Source organism: Manis pentadactyla, chromosome 5 (assembly GCF_030020395.1).
Source record: "Manis pentadactyla isolate mManPen7 chromosome 5, mManPen7.hap1, whole genome shotgun sequence".
Taxonomy (NCBI): Eukaryota; Metazoa; Chordata; class Mammalia; order Pholidota; family Manidae; genus Manis; species Manis pentadactyla.
In genome coordinates, this window is record NC_080023.1 from 20,794,517 (window position 1) to 20,813,017 (window position 18,501).

General features: G+C 46.7%; 2 long non-coding RNA genes across 4 annotated transcripts in view; one reads left to right on the top strand and one right to left on the bottom strand.

Annotated features, from left to right (window-relative positions):
* Positions 1 to 498: 498 nt before the first annotated feature.
* Positions 499 to 18,501, bottom strand: part of LOC130683773 (uncharacterized) — a 32,176-nt gene continuing 14,173 nt past the window's right edge. The window contains exons 2-4 of one of the 2 annotated variants that reach the window (XR_008997708.1): positions 7,891 to 7,963; positions 3,850 to 4,037; positions 499 to 533 (exon numbers count right to left, since the gene is read on the bottom strand). This is a non-coding gene — a long non-coding RNA (uncharacterized LOC130683773). Of the gene's footprint in view, positions 534 to 1,293; positions 1,480 to 3,849; positions 4,038 to 7,890; positions 7,964 to 18,501 lie in introns of those variants that run through there. The other variant, XR_008997706.1, reaches the window with a different exon arrangement.
* LOC118920119 (uncharacterized) overlaps positions 10,071 to 18,501 on the top strand; it is a 48,531-nt gene continuing 40,100 nt past the window's right edge. For both annotated transcript variants that reach the window (XR_008997704.1, XR_008997705.1), the window contains exon 1: positions 10,071 to 10,164. This is a non-coding gene — a long non-coding RNA (uncharacterized LOC118920119). The remainder of the gene's footprint in view (positions 10,165 to 18,501) is intronic.

Here is an 18,501-nt window from a genome sequence, read left to right on the forward strand (position 1 = left end):
TAAAGGGGTTCACATGAGCTCCTTTTCACATTTGCTATCAGGAGGGGACAAGAGGCCAAGTCCCCAACTATTCATGGCATATTGAAAAAGGAAAGCAAAATACTAGCCCTGTAGTTTCAGTTGTCCCCCCAGTATTGTCTGTGTGTCACTGGGTGGCCTTGGTTTTGTCTGGCAAGAGTTTGTTTCTGTCGCTTTTCACATGCTTTGGGTCTACACTCATCTTGGCACTGAGATGTCCCTCCAGCCTCGCAGAGGATGCCTGGAACTGCACATCAGAATAAGCCAAGGAGTACAAAGAAATGTCTCAGTAATTTCTACGTTATTTTGTTCTTTGTATCAAGAATGAGTTAGGTGAGAGAATTCATTCATCTTTTACTACACTAAGAGGTGACAGAGGCAATTTTTCTCATAGTATTCAGGGCTAAAGTAGATTGTCTTCTGGACTTCCCTGTGACATTTAACTGAAACTAAAACTCACACACACACACACACACACACACACATACACATCTTCCTTTTGAGAAGATCACCCCCTGAAATAAAAAAAATAAGTAGTAGTTCACTGGAAGATGCAAAAACTTAATTTCACATGGCATTTTGAAAGGTGTGTGTGCACGCATGTGTATTTTAGGACTCTTTTAGTTGCAAGATACAACCCAACTTAAGGTGGCTTAAGCAAAATGGGGGTCTTAGTTGTTTATATAACAGAAAAGTCCAGGGTAGTTGGTCTTCAGTCATGGCTGTAGCCAGATGCTCAGATTTATGCAATGAATTCTTATCCTGCTCCATCACTCAGCTCTGCTCTGCTTGTCAGACAAGCTCTCCCCACCAGCATCTTCACGCTTAATCCTGTCAGCATAACAACCATGACGTAAGTGGGCTTCTTCCCCAGTTGTCCTTGCAAATGTCCCAGGCTGTGTCTCAAAAGCGTAAACTGGGTTTTGTGTCCATCCCTACACTGCTGTTGCTGATGGATGGAACAGACCTTGACCACACCTTCCTGAAGCAGGCTGGGAGGCAACCCCCAACCAAACTACAGGGACTAAAATTTGGTGGGGGGTAGGATTGATTCTGCAAAGAAAAATTAGATGGTATTACCAGAAGGGAAACTGGGCAAAAACAAGAGATACCCATTGCAATGGAATGCCTACTTCATGGTGACATACGTAAAAGAAAGAAAAAGAAAAGCAGATGCTGGCAAAGAGCAACGGGCAGGGCTCTGCTGGTGAACTGGGGTTGGCAGGCCTGATTTTCAAACCAGTGGCACTATTGGTAAAAACAATATCTCAAGACTCTAGACATTTCTTTTTTAATTTCATCTGAGTGTCCAATAATTGCTGATGTTCACAGATGTCACTGTCAACCAGGGTTGCTGGTCGACCATGAGCAGCAGGCTGTAAGCAGGCAGCTATCCATTAAGACTGAAGGGAAGAGGTTCGGAAGCCAAGGCAGAGAGAAGTCAGGATCTTGGCCTGTGCCCTGCACCATGGAGGAAGGAGGGAAGGGGGAGATACCTTGGCAATTTGTTTTTAATATTTTTCTTGTTCTGGATACCATGAAAACTGCATACATTGGCTTCTGACTAATGAAAACAGATAGGAAGCCAGGCTGGAAACCTGGCCGTGTTTCTGTGCACAATTAGGTTTGTTTGTTTAGGTTTCTTTTTATTTGTTTTCAGATGACTCAGATAGGAATACTGCAGGCCTTTCAAAGCAAAGTGTTCTTATGTGTGTTTTGGGTCTAGGGCTTCACCAGAGTGCAGAAAGCCTTGGCTCCCTGAGGCTATTTTCCTAGCCAAAGGTTTTTCAAACTTTCAAGTGGAGCTGGAGGAATGCCGATATGAGCCAGGTTATTTTTCTTAGCAGACCCCAGCTTAGGATTTCAGGGGATCAGGGATCACAAACATATAAACACAAAAGTCCCCAGACAGCACACAGGGCACCCGTTGTGCTGGTCTCTGGCACTGCCTCCCCTTGATGGCTTTACCATCTGTGCACGTCGGTCCTCTCTGGAAACCTTTTCCTGAAGCAGCCTCTGTCTCTCCAGACAACCAAGTCCAGAGATGGACTTACCCTTCCAATCTTTCTGTGTCTGTCTATAAGCCATTCAGCTCTCAAGACTCCTCTTTCATGCCGCAGTTTGGAGTCTGAAGCCTCCTGGGAAATGCAGAAATATTTACAATCTGGGAACCTGCCAAGCCCCTGGCTGAGCTCCTCTGCCTATGGGGAGAGATGTCCATGGAGATGGCTTGTTCCTGGCTAGGTGACCCCGAGTCCAGGGCATTGGAAAGGCCTTGGGAGGGGCTGAGAAGAAGTCTCTCTCCTCCTAGATGAGCAAAATGCAAACCAAGCAATGGGGAGACCACTCGTCTTCCTTCTTGGAGGCTTATTTCCAGCAGCCCTGCCTCTGTGTGATGAGTCAGAGGACAGAGACAGCCTGAAGTAGTCCTGGTTGTTTTCAAATACTAAGGATTTATGTAGGCAGCAGAAGCAGGTTTCTTAAGCATCCTGGAACTTACTAGGTCCCAGCCTGAGTCTCTGACAGTCACCGGTGCTCAGCTGCCAATGTTATATGCAGAACAGCCAACATGCTGGCTGGAGAAGCACTTCCATACTTGAGTCACTCCAGTGAAACTTCTGTTAACCAACACTTTGAGTTTTAATGCTCTTCTCCCTCTGAATGGTCTATAAACTGTTCCACTTTTAGGACTGTCATCTCCCAGTTTTTGAAGTTTGAAACCTCCTGAAACTTTTAGATGAAATATTTACTCTATCAAAATTCACACATTTCTGAAATTTCTTTTTCAAACCACTGTCTTCCAGAACTATATGCTGGTGTCAATCAGAATTGTACCCAGTCTCCTGTACCTGCTACAGCTACACTGGTGGGCCCCGACTGGTAGTGACTATGCCAATGGCTCTGTGTCTTTGCAGGCCTTGAGTTGGAGCCTGAGCAAAGGTTGTTTCATCAGCAGGTGAGCCCAGGAAGCATGTGAGGGAAAGAGGAAGTGACTCTGGGCATCTGGAGCTCAGTCCTGCTGGGGACCGTGTGAGAGGCTATGGGAGATATGCACAGATGGACCCGCTGGTAGGCAAGGAAGCTGGTCCCCATTGGCAAGTTAACTCCCTGTGACTTCCAAGCATGCTCCTGCAGCCAGAGAATGTGCTCAGGCAGAGACACGAAGCCTTAGACCAGTGTGGAACAGGCGGGGTCACTTCCAGGGTAGGTTGAGGGGATATGGGAGGGGTACCATATCTATATCATCTACTGTAACCTAAGATGACATAAGGAAGGACACAGTCATCAGCAAGAGGCTGGATGGTTTTCATTCAGCTATGCTTCTAAAGCGGGGGAGTAGGCTAATATTAATACCTATTAGTTGAAATGACAGGGCTGAGAAGCAAAAGGTTTTTGTTCAACTCTCAATTTGCTGTTAATCCATTTATTTAGCAAATATTTGCAGATTGCCTACTTGCTTCAGGCTCTGTGCTCAGTGTGGGGGTGTAGCAGGGAACGAGCCAGGCTCCGGCTTCTGTCTCAGGAGGCGACAGTCCACTGGAGATGTAAAGAGTTCATGGCAAGGGAGTGTGACAGTATGGCTGCCTGGGAGCCATCTTCCTTCCCAAGGCTGGGGAAGAGTTTTGCAGAGAGCAAGAACAGAATGTGAGAGTGCCCCTGGCACCAGTGCAGGGGGAGGAGGGTCAGGGCCAGTCAGCAGCAGGTGGCCTGATAAAGCTGGAGGCCAACACAGACCAGATCTATAGGACTTGGTCAGCCACACTTGTTCATGTTGCATGCCAGCGCAGTAAGGAATCGCTTGTTGTTATCACTATTATTGAACTAACTTACTTGTTTCATTGCCCCTTGAATCCCACCTCTTTTTTCTGAATTCAATTTCCTGCTTACTGAAGGTCACCTTTTAGTAGCTTTTCACTGATGTCTGTGATGGGGGACTCTCTCAGTCCAGGGTGGATGTGGTTTTGTTGGGGCCTAAGCTTATGCAGTTTTGCCCTCTCTTTAGGAAAAACAATTCAAACCTTGAAACACAAAATTAAGAATGAAAGTAAATATTGACAATGAGAAAAGAAACCACAGCAACATTTAGAGAGCAAATAAAACAAATATTACAAAATCTAGAAAATAACATTTTTAAATGGACTATAATTTTTTCCAACTTTTCTTCACATTGGTGACATCGGAATGACCATGGCCTTTTGGGGATGTGGCTGGGAGGAAGATGAGTCACCGTACATTGACTTTGAGTTTCATGGGATATATTAGGTGGTTTGTAGTCATTTCCCTATATAGTTCAATTATTGCTGGGTGTGAAGATTTTGGAATGGCATCTAGAAATTCTCCTACCATCCACATGCTGCCTTGCCTGGCACATAGTTCCAGAGACTGGGTGGAAATGCAAAAAGTCCTATAATGCCCAATACCAAAATTATGTGTATGGTAGAGAAATAAGGTTTCAGATATATAGAGCCATCTATATTTTGTAGACTGTGAAAAATTCTTCTAATACAGAAAGGTAAAACTGTTCATTCTTATTTAATGCCTGGTCAAAATAGAAGGGATTTTCAATCAAGAATATATTTGAGAATGCAGAACTCAGCACATACAATTATTATTATTTTTTTTTTTAGATAATTATTTTTTTATTGAAGGGTAGTTGACACACGGTATTACATTACATTAGTTTCAGGTGTACAACATAGTGATTCAACATTTATATACATGACAATTCTAGGTACCAGCTATCACCATACCAAGTTGTTACAATATCTTGACTATATTCATTACATCCCGGTTACTTATTATTTTACCATTGGAAGTGTATACTTTTTTTTTTTGTGAGGGCATCTCTCATATTTATTGATCAAATGGTTGTTAACGACAATAAAATTCTGTATAGGGGAGTCAATGCTCAATGCACAATCATTAATCCACCCCAAGCCTAATTTTCGTCAGTCTCCAATCTTCTGAGGCATAACAAACAAGTTCTTACATGGAGAACAAATTCTTACATAGTGAATAAGTTCTTACATGGTGAACAGTACAAGGGCAGCCATCACAGAAACCTTCGGTTTTGCTCATGCATTATGAACTATAAAGAGTCAGTTCAAATATGAATACTCATTTAATTTTTATACTTGATTTATATGTGGATACCACATTTCTCTCTTTATTATTATTATTTTTAATAAAATGCTGAAGTGGTAGGTAGATACAAGATAAAGGTAGAAAACATAGTTTAGTGTTGTAAGAGAGCAAATGTAGATGATCAGGTGTGTGCCTGTAGACTATGTGTTAATCCAAGCTAGACAAGGGCAATAAAACATCCACGTATGCAGAAGATTTCTCTCAGAACAGGGGGGGTGAGGTTCTAAGCCTCACCTCTGTTGATCCCCAATTTCTCACCTGATGACCCCCCTGCGACTGTGCCTGTCTTAGGTTGTTCCCCCCTTGAGGAATCTTAACCGTCTCTGGCTAACCAGTCATCTTCTGGGGCCATACAGGGAAATGTAAAGTTGGTAAGTGAGAGAGAAGCCTTATTGTTTGAAATGGTTAGCTTTTTATTTCTTTGCATATTTATGCCCTGTGGCTTCTATGCCCAGCATTTGTCTTGAGGTATCTTTACCACTTGGAAGAATTATGATACTCGGTAAATTTGATATGAGGCACGAATTCTATTTAAGGGTTGTAATTAGGAAGGAAGAAGAAAAGCTATAGAAGTAGCAGGCGGCAGAAAGCACATACAACTATAAACACACTATATATTTACAGCTTGTATGTGAAAGAAATTTCTAGAGGTTTTCCGAAAGTTGACGACAATCTGAAATATTTATGTGCCTTTAAAAAGAAAGAGTAATAAAGCTGAAAGAAAAAAAATCTAAAATAGAAAGCAAATTTGATTAACCATGAAAGAAGGAAAACTGATTTTCTTTTTCTATTCTGTCTATAGAATGTGTTATTACAAAATCATCACATGAAGAGGTGATTAAAGAATACATACCTAAAAATGGAATAAATCTAAATGCAATATAGTATCCTGGATTGGATTCCAGAAAAGAAAAAGGACCTAAGTGGAAAAACTGGTGAAATTGGTGAGTAAATTGGTAGATTATTGATGATATAAAAATTCAAGGATGTCAGGATGCCATTGAAGAAAGCATTTGAATATTTGGATTTCCAAATATCAAAGCTAAAGTAGAAACTAAAGGGCAGATTTAAAGAGCAAATGTGGAGGTTCATGTGTCACTTTGTTGTGCCCCTTGGATACAACCCAGCCCCCTACCAGGAGGGCCCATTCATAGTCTAATGGTCACTGCCAAGGCTGCAGTTTGGCATCAACTCATGTGCCAATTACTCGTGTGCTAACCTCTCTCTTTTCCAGTGCCCTCTTCATTTTTGACATGAGGGCACTCATCTTCCTTACAAACTCCCTTATGTGTTTGAATTTCTAGGTGTTTATACTGTGAGGGTCTCCAAGTTAGTTTAGCTCACCAAGTTGCCAGGCTGGGTTTCAGCAGGGGAGTGGCATGGTGAACTTGGTGACTTAGAAGGTAATTCTGGCTTCAGTGTAATGGATATGAGGTAAAGAGCAGAACAGAGACAGAAAGATCCAGTGAAATCCTATTGCTGTAATGTTGGCCATAGGCAGAGAAAGAGCAGCCTGAAAGAGTAATAATAGTGAGAGGGAGAGAAGTGGAGGAATTGAGATACTTTAGAGGTCAGAGGAGCAGAACTTGGTGGTAGAGCGGCTTTGACCACAGAGGGAGGGGGAGGGGTCGAGGATGCACACAGTGTGAGATGGGGCGGTTGGGTGGGTTGTAAGAGGCGGAGGAGAAGAACCCCTGTGAGGAAAGATGAGGAGTTCAGTGTTGAGCATGCTAAGTGCTAGGTGCCTGTGTGGCATCCAAGGGGACATAGCCAGTTTAAAGTATGACATACAGGTTGGGAAAGAGATCTGACCCACTAGACACGTGCATGTGGGACTTGCAGTGGACTTTCACTCTATGTAGGGCTTAGGATGGGACCTGGCACATGGACTGTGAGGATGGGCTGTTACTAATGGTCACTGTGGTAGAGGAGGCTGGCATCAATCACATTAGGTAATGCAGAAGTGCAACTCTGCTGAGCTGATGAAGAAAAACACAGGATTTTAGTAATCCTATAACGGGGACTCTGACACAATCAGGAGAGTCGAGGAGGGCTTCTTGGAAAAAGCAACACTTGAATGATCTGAAGGATAATTAGAAGGAATTTGACAACAAGAGGAAGGAAGAACATTCCAGGCTGAGGGAACAGCATGCCCGAAGCTCTGTGGAGAAGGGATTGTGGGCAAACATAAGAAGTTAAACCATTACTACGGCTGAAGAAGACCAGAGGAGCCTGTGCCTTAGGAAAGACAAATCGTCTCTCTGAGAAAATAGACTACACAGTTAACAAGTCCTCCTTATAAGTCTCAAATTCTAGAGTTCTGTGATCTTTTTAACTTCACATTTTTGTAAAAAGAACCCTACAGAAAAGTTGCAATAAAACAATGAACTACCATAAATCTTCACTAGGATTCATGAGTTGTTAACATTTTCCCACATTTGCTTTCTCTGTGATCTACCTACATATTAATCAATACACTACATATACATATATAATATCTATATCTATGACACCTATGATTAGTGTTGTAGAACCATTTAAGAGTAAATTATAGACATCATGACCTTAATCCATAAACATTACAGCATGTATTTCCTAAGAAAAAGAATATTCGCTTACATGACTATGGTATAGTGATCAAATCTGGGGATAGGTTTGTGAACCAGAGTTCTGTAACTTCTTTAAATATAGAGTGGATTCAATAGCAAACCTGTACTGAGCACCTACCGTGTTCCTGGTGTTATCCTCTGCACTGAATATTCAGACTGGCATGATCCTAATCAACAGGCAGATATTTCCACTGACATGCAGAGAAAGCAATGGCAGACATAATCAGGTGTTCCAGGGGGATTTACAGGAAGGAAATCTGAGCAGAAACATCTAGTTGTCTATCCTATATCCATTCGTCCCTTCTTTTTCACTAACTGAACCTCAGTAATATTGGGGTTACCAATGTATCCAACTCAAAAAATGCATTTTCTGATTTCTCTTTTGAGAAACCAAAGATATATAAGCAGAAGTCATTGATTGAAACTTCTGGGCAAGCTTATTAAATCAGCCAAAAAAGATGGAAGGCATATGCTTTAGCCCTTGACCCTTCCTCCTTCCTGGTGCTAGGAATGTCCTGTGGTAGCCAGAGCTTCAGTAGCCATATTGAGGCCACGAAGTGATCTTAAAGATGGAACCCAATCTTAGGAATGGTGGAAAGATAAACGGATCCTGGGTCATTGGTGATAAAGTAGAGCCACCATACCAACTCTGAACTGCGTACTCCAAACTCTTTCAGAGGGAAGAATTAGCTGTTTTATTTAATCACCATGAATTGGGGTGTCTGTTATATGTTGTTGAATCTAGTCCTAACTGATATATCACCAAATCCAGTTGGAGATCTAGGGACAATTCCCTGCCGATTATGAAAGATAAGTGGGAAATAGTTTGGGTAAAAGGGTAGGAGGCGGCTCCAGAGTGTATTTAGCTGAATAGCAACAGAGGTCACTGAAAGGATTTGAGGAGAGTCTCAGTATTGAATTTTAGTTTTAGGAAGCAACAGAGTAGAAGTCATCTTGTTGATAGCTACACTGAAGGGAGGGAAGCCTGAAGGCAGGGAAGTAAGAGAGATGATGTGACAATCTGTGCAAGGAATGCTGTGATCCTGAAACAATGCTGTACAAATGTTGAAAAACAAGGGCTCTGCTGTCAGCAAGACCTGGGGTCCCATCTGGGCTTTGCCACTTATTAGCTACATGACCCTGAGCGAACGACTTCTCAGTGCCTCAGTCCTTTCCTATTTTTGCAAGATTGTTAAGCGTGTTAAGCGAGGCCATATGTGCACAATGCTCAAAGCAGTACTGGCACACAGTAAGCACCCACTAAATTGTTATTGAATCCGTGGCAATGAACTATAGACTCTAGGCAGTAAGTAAAATAATGAGACAGGGACTGTGGGCTTAGACAGAATAGGGGGCGGGCTTCCAGAAAAAGCAGGGCAGGATATTTACAGTCAGAGCAGTGTCACTACATGCAAGGAAACCCCCCTCCCAAAACTCTGTGTTAAGCTCTAAAGTCATTCTTCAGTGAGATCAGTTAATATTCCCCAGATAAAGAAGAGTAGCACATGTGTTTATCATGCTAATCATTTGTAATCATGTGTAAGATTCACTTTAGCATGCTAAGAGGCCCAGGCCTATGTGCTGTCTTTCCTCCTTCAGATCTGATGAGATGATGTTGCAAACTGGGCAACTAATTTAGCATGCAGACCCAGCTGTAAATAACACAGTAAAAGGCAGGAAGGATTCCACCTTAAAGATAAGATTGCATTTTAACACCCAGGAAGTTAAGAAGTAAGATTCTTACTCTTTAGCAAACAATACCTCAGCCCACCTTGGGGGCTGGGCAGGTGGCCTTGTTTGATATGCTCCCAGACCAAGACGCTGGTATCTCAGAGAGAAATCATCAGAGCAGGAAGTTCCTTGTGTTAAGTTAATTCTAAATATTCAGGAACCGCTTAACAAGTCCACACCCCTAAGCCTTTTTTTCAGGTTCCCCAAAATCCTCAATTGCCTATAAAACCCCAGACAATGCACGATCACCGGCTCTCTTGTCCCCTCCTGACGTGAGCCAGGAGCTCTGTTCTCTCACTGTATCTCTCAATAAAAGCCTCTCTCTGGCTCTCCTACCTTGGGTGTTGGCGAAATTCATTCTTTGACTCCGCAGACAAGAATCCCGGCATTAATAAGAAGGGATCAACAGAATGCTGAGGCCGGTTGGATGATAGGAGGGGAGAGTAAGAGCCAAAAATGTGTTAAGACAGTCTTGTAGATTTGTCTGGAAGAACCAGCTTGGGAAGAGACACAGTCAGGACCTGTAGAGCTGGTAGTAGTTCTTGCTGTCCGCATGCAGATGACCAGTGTTGATGTGCATGGGCAGTGGGGCAAGTATTTGGACTGGAGACTGCCCGGGGTATACAGCTGGAGCCCCGGGGGAGGAAAGCCCAGCCCTCAGGTGAGTGTGGAATGCAGAGAGAAGGTCAAGAGGGAGCCCTGTGGCTGATGCTGGTGGGCAAAAAGGAGCCAGCAGGGCAACTGACGAGGACTAGGTTCAAGGTCATAAGAAAAGTAGATTGAGTGTCCCAGGAGATTCAAAGGAGAGAGGATATGCTGAACCAAACGTAGGTAGCACCAAATGATGCTGAGCCATCACATAAGGTCTGAGAAGTGGGCATTGGGTTGAGGGGTACAGAAGTCACTGGAGACCTCAGGGTTAACTAAGGGTCACCAGGGCCATCCAACTCAGGGTGATGATGGGTCTGGAAGGCAGAGCGTGCTCAGTGGAAAGGGAAATAGAATTACAGATCAGGGAGAAAGTCTGTGCGAAGGAGAGGGAGTTATACAGTTAATAAGGAGAAGAAAAAGGAAGGAAAGTGAAATGCTAGAAAGAGACTAGGAAGGTAGGTGTGGGACTAATGTCCAGGAGAGGACCCAGAGCTGGGCCTGGGGCTTTCCTGCGTGCCCAGAGCATGGAAGGTGGTCCATGGTGGTGCTGGGAAGCCAGTGCCCAGTGGGGGTACGCTGAAAAACTGGGGAAAATCTCCAGTCTGAGCTTCCGTGGACAGAGGAGGCAGAGAGACAGTGGGGAAGAGGCGGCGAACAGTGAGGATCCCTGTCCCTGAGACGCACCCAGTGCCGGCCTGGTGCCAAGCCTCATCCCTGTTCACCAGGGAGCACCCGAGGCCCAGGCAGCCTGAGGACCGGCGGGCCCCAGTGGAGCAGGGGTGTTAGCCAGCCGTCTGAGCGGGCGCGCCCCCTTCACCACCAGGCCCCGCTGTGTGCGGGACAAGCCGGGGAACCGCTGGCGCAGACACGGGCGGACCCCCGGAGCCAGCGCGGACTAAGTGACTAAGAGCGCAGGCACAGGAGGGCCAGGAGGAGCGCGGCCGGCCGCCTGGGAGGGGCCGCCTGGCGCCCGCCGCCCTCGCCCCAGGCCCGGAGTGCGGGCCGCGCGGCTCCCGGAGCAGCAAGGGCCGCGGAGCGCCTCCCGGGAGGGGGCAGCAGCGCCCCGCGGAAAGCCGCCGCTCGGCTCCCAGGAGGGGCTGCGAGGAGAGAAGCCGGTTCCCGGGGAGCCCCGGGGCCCAGCCGGGGAAGCCCTGCCCTGCCCTGCCCTGCCCTGCCCTGCTGTCCGTGCCCGCCCAACCGCCCCAGCGGGCGGAGGCCCGCAGCCCGCCCCCTGGGCCTCACTCGGGGGGGACCCCCTCCCCAAGCCCTGCGTCTGCCCCTCTCCCGGGGTGCGCGCTCAGGGCTTGGTGACAAGACTGCTCCTGCCCTCTCCGCCCTCCTCTGTCCATGGAAGCTCAGACTGGAGGTTTTCCCCAGTTTGTAGCTTACCCCTACCCAGGGCACTCTGGCTTCCCAGCACCACCACGGGCCATTTTCCACACTCTGGGCACGCGGCAAAGCCCTCGGCCCAGCTCCGGCTCCTCTTCTGGACGCCAAGCCCACACCTATCTTCCTACGCCTCTTTCTAGCTTCTTACTTTCCTTTCTTTTTTTGCCTCTTTACCTGCCACTACTGCACAATTCCCTCCTCTCCTCACCGCCCCCCGCCAGCGCCACCCCCCGCCCCCACCTCGGGAGCTGAGGCCCCTCTTTTGGCTCAGGCTGCTTTCCACAAGGCCTCAGCCCTCAGCACGACCTGAGTGGGGGGCCTGCAGCCTGCAGGGAGGCCGCCGCTCAGAGCCCACCATGTGAGAGCAGCCACGGGACCTTCCCCCTCGCCGGGCCAGAAGAGTCCGGCTTAGGAACACCGCTGAAGTCCCAAGACCTCAGAGCAGCCAGGTTGCACAAATACAACTTACCACATTCCCGATGTGAAGGGAAAATAGAGTATCATTATTTCGCTCAGAACTAATCTGGTCTTTCTCCTCTGAGCCCCACCCACTAGTTAGTGGGATGGGGAGGATAAACTAAATGTCAATTCCAGTTAAAGTCTGAGCTGATATTTTAAATCCTTCAGATACTGTTCAATCTTTAGGAAAAATACTCCACATCTCTGATAGCCCCTGCTCCCCTCAGCCTCCCACCCTAGAGTCACAGGTGGGTGGGGCCAGGGGGGCCTGCTCCCCTCACGGCCCCCGGAGCAGCGGGTTCTTTGGCCCCACAAAGGCTCTTGGATATGTGCTATCCTCTGTTCTTTGCGGAGATGTCCTTTTTCTTGCCTGGGCCTTACTTGACCTCCTGGCGTCCAGTACTGTAACTGTGGCCTGTTCTTACAGACCAAGCAGTGCTCTTGGTGGCAGTTTGGTGTCCCTCAGCCTCAGCTGGGCCATAGCTCTCTCCAATGGCTCTCCAGTCTTAGCTGGAAAGTCTGCTCCTTAGACATGGCGGGGAGATCTCTTTGTATCAAAACAGCTCACCCTTTGTCGGGCCCATTGGCTCCCAACTTAGCATCTCACTCCGTAGAACTGGGGGTGGCCTACAGAAGCTGACCTGCAGGCCTCCCCCAGGCTGACCCAGGGCTCCTTTTCTGTGGCTGGGCCCTGAGTTCTAATGGGGCAGCTTCCTACCAGAGTACCGGGAGCGACACTCACTTCTCTAACACCCTCCCTCTGCAGGCCCAGAGATGGGGACAGCAGGGCCATTCTGCTGTGTGGCTAATCTGAGTCTGTCCACTTCCTCCTCTTTTTTTTTAAATTTCTAAGGTACAGAAAAAGGGTGTGTTTTCTTTTACTTCTATTTCCTCCTTTCTGACACTTGTGATCCATAAATGACTGGCTTTGGTATGTTCCTCTGAGCTTCAGGCTTAGTCTTAATAACCTAAGGGAGGAAGAAGAATAATTTGGAAAAATCCCTTCTCAAGATAATGGTCTGATTCCTAAGGCTGGAATTTTCTGCATAATCCTATTATGAATGACCAAAACTGAACATTACCTGGATTTCCTCTTGGAATTCCTTCCATAACCTATATGAATCTGCACAGACATCCCCCACCCACGTCCTTCTCCTTGTCCTCACCGCACACACACAGTCATGCCTCCTGCGGTAAGCACATGGATATCAAGGGTGAAGCCCACAGTGGGAAACAAAGAGAAAAGCATATTAGTGCCTTAAAGTGGGATCCCCCCTCCCTCTCTTGCAATCTAAAGAGCTCTGTTCTCATCAGTTCCAAATGACTTCACTTTTCTTTTTCTCTTGCTCTTTCGTAAATCCCCAGGTCTTGGTTCCTTCTCATTTTCTCGAAGGGCCTTGTCAGCAGCCTCTCTCCTCTGAGACACCAGGTGCAGACACATTTGTTTCCTACCTGCTGTCGTCACCCTGAGGCACCCCCCAGTTCCCCTGCAGCCTCACCTGCTGTCGTGTATCTTCAGACAAAGCCCACACCTTAGGCCAATTTACAGGTTACCATTCCTCTGATACCCAGGCTGCCTTTTCCACCTCTGAGTCAGGCACGTGCTGTGCCTCCGCCTGACCTTCCATTCATCTAGCCTTTTGCCACGGCTTATCTCAATATCACCTGCTGGGCAAAGCCTTTCCTGACTTTATTCAGTCAGTATGATTTCTCCTTCTTCCGAGGGCCTGAACCACGTTGAATCCCTCATGTCCTTTCCTATATTTCTGGCCTTGTTTGCATTTCTCTCCCAACTACACTGAGATCTGATGGCAGGGACTGTGCATCACTCAGCTATGTATCTTCCATGGGGCTACAGGTTAAATTAAATTGCATATGATTATGAACAGGAATAGCATAAGACCAAATTGTAATGTTGGTCTAAAGCATGTCTACTCACACAAATGATCTCATCTCTTTGGCCTCAGTTTCCTTATTTGTTAAACAACAAGTTGGTTTTCATGATGTCTTACATTGCCTCCATCTCTGATGCTCTGTAATTCTACCCATGCTATTTTATGACATGTGTGTCGTGTGCATGCATGTGTGTGGTGGAGATGCAGAGGTCACTAACTGGGGGGGCCAGGTGGAGTATTGAATGGCACAGGCCCTAAATTAAGACAAACCTTGGTCCAGAACCAAGCTGAAGCACTCATCCTTTGGGTGACCTTGAGCATGCTGTCTTCTCTGAGTTAACTGGAAAAGGAAGATATTTACTGAGTGCCTACTAAGTACACATGTTGGGTTGATAGCTGGGGATATGGAATATGACATGTCCTCTCCTTGTAGGAGGCCCGGAGTCCATTAGAAGAAAACACGCCTGCAAACAAATGTAACCAAGTGTAGAAGTTCTCCACAGGAGGATGTCCAGGACAGTGGGGGCACCAAGGAGGAAGGAATAGATAAGCAGATTCCAGGGGTGATTTAGCTGGACCAGGAAGGTGTCCTGGAAGACAAGAGACCAGAAGGGAACATTCTGGAACTTTGGGTAGAGGGAGAGAAGCAAGTGGTGCCAGGTCCGCTACTGTCATCATGAGCCTTCTTTGACCCAGATTAATAAGGCGTAGGAATCTTGGATTCTGAATGCATTTCCTGAGAGGTGGTCACAGCTGACATTTAGACCAATGACACTGAACCTGGTGGCCTAACTCCAAACCCCAGTCTCTTTCCTTGTGGCCAGTGAGACATCTCTAATACCTGAGGTGGTGGCCTCTGACTCTCCTCAGGTACCTTTGCACAGCTAATCTTTCAGGGAAGAGCAGTGCTAGAGAAAAGGCAACTAGTTCCCTCAGAAGCAACCCTTCATCACACTGGAGCCAGGGACAGTGTTTTATGTACCAAATCCACAGGAGTTTCTACCAAGGGAGCATCTGAAAAACAGCACTAGCCAGAGGAAGCTGTTCCAGTGCTATCCCTTTTGACACTTGGCAGGATTAGCAAAGCACCTCTTCCTTTGGAGAGTGGGAAAGTTTCCAGAATCCGTCTGCTGGCAGAAAGGGAGGTTGAGCAAACAGGCATATTGTTTTCTCGTAACTGTCTCTCTTGTTAATACTTGGTCGGCCAGCCATGCATTTTTGGAGTGTTACATAGGCTTACGTTCAGCCTTCATCAGAGAACAATTAGGACGAGTGCGGAGAGGCCAGCGGGTCAGGGACCACAGATGGGCCTCCACTTCAGCAGGTTAGAAGTTCACTGCTCCAAAACGAGAAGATCTGTCTTTGGCTGGGGTACTATGGCATTGAGTAGAAAGAGGCAGAATGGAAGGAAGTCAGAGGGCCTCTCCTGTCTGAAATACCCCTTTGGGGTGGTCTCTATCTCAGGCAGTTGATTTCATTTTCCACAAAAAAGCATGGATAGCCGTGGCAGAATCAAGAAGCTAGAGGCCTGGTGCCGTACTAAAATAGCAGCACCTCTGTGTTTCCAGCTGAGGGATTACTCCTTGGTGAGCCAGAGAGCTTTGGAACATCATTTGGAAGTAAAACCACATTTTTTTCCAAAAAAAATTTTTAGAGGAAACTTCGCATGCTATGAAGTCAGGGCTTAACTCTTGAAGGGAAGCAGTAGAGTGATGACTACTGGATCTTTGCTCATGTAACTCATGCTGCTGGGTGGCAGGTGAGTTTCCTTTGGTAAAAGGTCAGCTGAGGCACCTTCAGTGAGGGCAGGGGGCACTGTCTTCCAGAAGGGTTGATTAACAGGATGAAAGTGCTGGCGAGTTGGTAGAAAGGACAAAAGGTAGAAAAAATTGTGTCAATTAGCCTTTGCTTTATAACATACGACCCCAAAACTCAGTGGCCAAACACAATCACCACTTCATTTACTCAGGGTTATGGGAGTCAGTGTTTACTCTGGGCTCAGCTGGAAGGTTCTTCTGCACCTGGGAACATCTGGCTGCAGTCATTTGGCAATTCAAAATGGGGTGGATAGTCTAAGATGGCCTTCCTTTTCTAGCAATTGATTCTGGCCATTAGCTGGGCATGCATCTCCAGAGACCAGCCTCAGCTTCCTCACATGGTGGTTGAATCCTAGAAGCAGCAAGAGAGGCGAGGGCTCCACTCACAATCATTTTTCTAGTCCCTGCTTGTGTTACATTCGCTGTCCCATTAGGAGAAACATGGTGCATGCCAAGCTCCAAGTCAGTGTGGGAGGGGACTCCACCAGGGTGTGGTCCAGGGAGGGAGCTCTGGCTCCATGTGGAGCCATTACTGTAACTGTCTACCCACAAGAAGGAAGCAAAACTGAAATGGAATTGAATGCCCTAACCTCAGTGGGATGCAAACCATGCGAGTCAGAGTTCACATGAGCTCAAGCTGAGGGAAGAAAGACCAGAGAATCATCTTGTTGGGTTTTTGGAACGAGTGTGCTATTTCCTGGGGATGTTGGGGTAGGAAGACTTTTGGATTAGTAAGACTTGAATAATTCAAGTCGGCGTCACTTTCAGCATCTCATTAAATTAACAACATCTTCTTCCTTCATTTTACATATACATCAAAATAGGTATAACCTGAGAGTCCTCAGTCCTCCTCAGCCTATGGGAAACTTGGTGGTGTAGCCATATAGTCTAGGCAGGAAAACAGACACCACTTCCAGTTTCTACAACAGAGCAAATTGGTTATACTGGTGACAGACGAGCAGAGCCAAATAGGGGCCAGTGAGGCAACCCAGGGCTGAGCAACAGCAGAGAGTCACTGCCACCTCAAGGCCAGATTGGCAAAAGAAGAGGCCAAGTTACAAAGCCCAGGGACCATAGTGACTCTGTGCAAGCTAGAGCTACGACGGACCTGACTGGCATGAGCTAAAGCCGCAGAGAAGACAGAGTCATTGCTGGAGAAGCTACCCAGACACTAGCTTCTTCCTTTCTTCCAATCCTCTGTCTCCTGCAAGTGCCTCTCATTGGCTCCACCTGGCCAGAAGCCCACTGCTACAGGGGCTCATGGTCAGTTCAGGCCACCATAACAGAAATACCCAGAGCCTGGATGCCTTAAACAACACTTATTTCTCACTGTTCTGGAGGCTGGGAAGTCCATGATTAAGACACTGGCAGAGTTGATGTCTGGTGAGAGCCTGCTTCCTGGCTTATACACAGCTGTCTTCTTCCTGTGTCCAACATGACAGAAGGACTGACAGACAGTTCTCTGGGGTCCCTTTCATAAGGACAGGGATCACATCCATAAGGGCTCTGTCCTCCATACTTACCTCCCAAAGGCCCCACATCCCAATACCATCACATTGGGGGTTACAATCTCGACATAGGAATTTGAGGGGCACACAGACATTCAGCCCATGCTAAGGGGCCTCAAACCCACAGCCTGTGAGGGCAGCCCACTGTCACGCAGGGCAGAGTGGGATCGGCAAGGAATGAGTCCAGGGCAGAGGCCCAGCACTAGCTCATGGGGCACATTCATGGCAGCAACCTGCATATTGTCCCTGCTCAGTAGAGCAGGAGTCCTGGTCCACTCACCGTCCTGCTGGTACTTTCTCTGCATCCCCGGCTGTATCTCATGTGAGCTCAAGAAAGACTGCCCAGCCCTCCAAAGTGATGTTCAAAAGCCACTGCAAAGGAGTGCTTCTCCCACTGAGAATGCTACCCAGTCTTCACCATCTCAGTGCTGCAAACCTTTGATGCATATTGTGCACCCCTGAGCCCTCCAGGAGATGGCACCTTACCAGCCATCTCAGAAGTAGGAGCTGCCCTCTGCACTCTACAGTTCTCTGTATCACACAGCTCTTTATAAAAACAACTCATTCTGCATCTTCCTGCAGCCCCTCCTCAAACTCACATCTCTGGGACAGGATCAGGAAACAATATCCAAGGCTGACTCACCTTTTGCCCATCTAGGAACATATCACCAAACTGCCTTCTCATTCTCCTTCCACCAGAATGCTGTTCTGAAAACCAGCTCCTTTACCAGCTACATCCAGTCATACACGGATGGACAATAGCTTGGACCACATCCTCACATGCAATGTGCACCTAGGCACAAACCCTGCTCACATCGCTAATACCATAACTTCTGTAAGAGTGCAGAGGAAATAATAAAATCATCTTTGATGAAACACCTCCAAAATGTCACATACTTTATATTTAATTCCTTTACTCCTGATGACAATGGCCTTATTCTCATTTATAGGTGAGAAAACTGAGGTGCATATGAGGGTTGTTCTTGGCTCCAGTTGCACAGCAAATAAGCAATGAGGTCAAGGTGTTAAGTCAGGTCTATCTAATGCTGCAGCCCATGTCTTTCCCCTACCATGGTGCTTCTCCACATATATGAGTGGCATTTTATTCTTGTCTTGGCACTATTTCTTATTTTCCCTAAGAGACGTGAGCAAGTTGTTATTTCCACGGTCTCTAGTACCTTTGAGCTCCAAAGTATACCATCTACTGTTGAGTAGTCCCAAGATTGAATTTAGGGAATATCTAAAAATCATCATGAGCAGTTTGCTATTTCATGTTTCC